At 43.2% G+C, this 2,983-nt stretch overlaps 1 pseudogene; it reads right to left on the reverse strand.

The window, feature by feature from the left end:
* Positions 1-2,011: 2,011 nt before the first annotated feature.
* Positions 2,012-2,765, reverse strand: LOC112923413 (V-type proton ATPase subunit E 1 pseudogene; annotated as a pseudogene).
* Positions 2,766-2,983: the final 218 nt, after the last annotated feature.

Raw genomic sequence — 2,983 nt, forward strand, 5'->3', positions numbered from 1 at the left:
CTGGTTTGAGGGGAGATTTCTGTGCCAGGGGCCATCAGGGAAATACCTAGCAATCACCTGTCAGGAGGTATTTGTTTTGCTGGTGGGATTTAATACTCCATACGAGATTAGAATGTGTTGTTTTTGTCACTGTGGAAAATATACAGATAATTTTTCAGGCACCTGTTTGACAGGCTCCAAAGGAGTGGCATATGTGTCTGATTAATGACTTCCTCTTGTGTTCCTCATGTCATTGTGACATTTCATTAAAATATAAAAGCAGGACCCCATTTGGAGATAGTAGGCAGGGTCTGTGCCCAGATCCTGTTCTGGGAGAGGTGGAGGGTCCTGAGTTTCGATTCCTCTCTAATACACAGTGTGAAATCAAAATTAGTTCTCACTTGGGAGAGCCTGTGCCTTCCTTAGTACTTTTCTCATTTATTCAACAAATATTTAATTAACACCATGTGCAAGAGTCTACATGCAAGAGCCATAAAGGACCTTGCCCTTAAAATGTTTGATTTCTAATAGAGATAGGAAGGAGGATGAATTCAATAGGTTCAAGTGCCTTTTGTTTTTTTGTGGGGTTTTTTGTGTTAAGTTAAAATGTTTTATTTATTTTTTGTATTTTTTTTATTGGGGTTCGATTTGCCAACATATAGCATAACACCCAGTGCTCATCCCATCAAGTGCTCCCCTCAGTGCCCATCACTCAATCACCCCATCCCCCCACCCACCTCCCTTTCCACTACCCCTTGTTCGATTCCCAGAGTTGAGTATCTCACGTTCTGTCACCCTCACTGATATTTCCCACTCATTTTCTCTCCTTTTCCCTTTATTCCCTTTCACTATTTTTATATGCACCAAGTGAATGAGACCATATAATGTTTGTCCTTCTCCGATTGACTTACTTCACTCAGCATAATACCCTCCAGTTCCATCCACATTGAAGCAAATGGTGGGTATTTGTCGTTTCTAATGGCTGAGTAATATTCCATTGTATACATAGACCACATCTTCTTTATCCATTCATCTTTCCATGGACACCGAGGCTCAAATGCCTTTTGTATACTCCCTCCCTGGCTCTTGAGAGTCTAACAGAAAAAAGCAAGAAGGGTGGCTAATACTTTGGGAGCACCTATTACGATCCAGATAATATATTAGGCATTTGCACAAGATTTTTCCCACTTTATCCATGTAAATATGCTTATCTCCATTTGGGGGGATAAGGAAATTGAGGCTCACAGAGATCTTGGCAGTAAGGAGAGATCAGAATTGAAAACCAAGGTCATGTGGCTGCTACTGAGTGATAAAGAGGGGGCTGGGCAGTGGGTGTGAAGCAGGATGGCATGTAGGGGTGGGAGGGGGTAGCAGGTGGGCATGCAAATAAAGAGCTTTTCAGAGGAAGTGGTGTTGAACTGAGTACTTGAAGGGAACAGGATATAAAAGCAAGTGTTAGACTGAAGACAAGGCAAAGGCCAAGTTGCTCTGGACAGATGGCAGTGACCTCTGTACCCCACCCATGTTCTCTTTTTTTGTTTTTTCATATAAACCTTTCGTTTTAATAAATAAGACATATTCATGGCTTAGGTTTTAAATCACATTTACAGATGAGAAACACTTCTAGGTCCAAACAGGTTAGAGGTGAAGCGACTACTGCTGGGAGGAATGCACAGCCCCCATGCACTTTAAGCCTAAGAGCAAAGACTTCATGTCAGAGAACACCGTACACATCACCTCTAGGCTCAAGAACTGGAAGCAGAGGACTGGAGGGAGAGTGGAGACTTGGTGAAGCTCCTGTGACTACCATCTGATACCGCCACCTTCACACTACAGAAGCCAAAGAAAGTTGTGCTACTTTTAGATAAACTAAGAAGGAGCTTTCCTGATTATATGAAGTGAAACTTTCTATTGTTAACAATTAGGATAAGGGCATTAGCTACACAGAGTATCCACTGACAAATACAGACTATGAGAACAGGGAAGAGGAAGCCACACAGATATCTTGTTTCTTCAAATATCAGAAACTTCCACGCCACAGCAGGAGAGCAGTGGATGAACTCTACCTCTCCCAAAGGTTTAGTCCAAAAACTTCCTGTTGGCATTTGCACCAAATAAGGCTCCCCGTACTTCTGGCATCATCTGCTGGGCTATGAGGTCCAGCCGGCTTTCTAGAGTATTGGAAACCTTTATTTTACGATCCCCATTATAGATCTCCACTCCACCAGCTCTTTCCTCAGGCAGATAGGATTCCTGATCAATTTGAACATCAACATCTTTTTTGGTGGCAATTTTGTACATAGGAATCGCTTTTTGCACTTCAGCCTTTACCAGAGGGAAATCCTATTTCCTGCAACAAACAGTCATCTGGGGCTCCAGCAATTGGTGCAAACCCTGGAAGACCAGTCCATCCAGCAGCACTTGGTACTTGGTTGTATCTTTTACCACTTTGCTGAGTCTCTGTTTTGCTTCATTTAGTAGGTCTGCAATAAGGTCATCTTTTGCTCTGAGGACTTTGAGCCTTGCATGATTCATCAAATTAGACATCTGAATTTTCTTCTGCTGCTCAATCTGCTTTTCTTTCTTCTCATAGTATTCCATAATCTTCAGGCTTTGGGTTTGCACAAGACGACCTTTCTCAATGTTGAACTCTTACTCTGCCTTTGCATCTATTTCCTCTGCTTTTTTCATTGGCTTCTTGTTCAATAAAAGCCATCATATGCTTAATCTACTTCTGCACGTCGGCATCGCTGAGGGCCATGGCGAAAGCTGTGCTAGGCCGGAAGGCCACTGGCTTGAGCTTAGCCTGGAAGGCAGTGGTGGAAAGCAGGAAAAGAAAATCCTGTGGAGGTATCGGCTTCCTTTGGTTTATCCCATGTTCTCTTTAATGGGGCAGAGAAGCTAGTGAGAGGGAGCACTTTTCTCCCTGCCAGAACCCAGAAGAGTAACAGGGGTCAATGAGCACACTCTGTTGCCCAAGCTCCCTCTCCATGGTGGCTCCTGT

Source organism: Vulpes vulpes, chromosome 14 (genome assembly GCF_048418805.1).
Source record: "Vulpes vulpes isolate BD-2025 chromosome 14, VulVul3, whole genome shotgun sequence".
In the NCBI taxonomy this organism is placed as follows: domain Eukaryota; kingdom Metazoa; phylum Chordata; class Mammalia; order Carnivora; family Canidae; genus Vulpes; species Vulpes vulpes.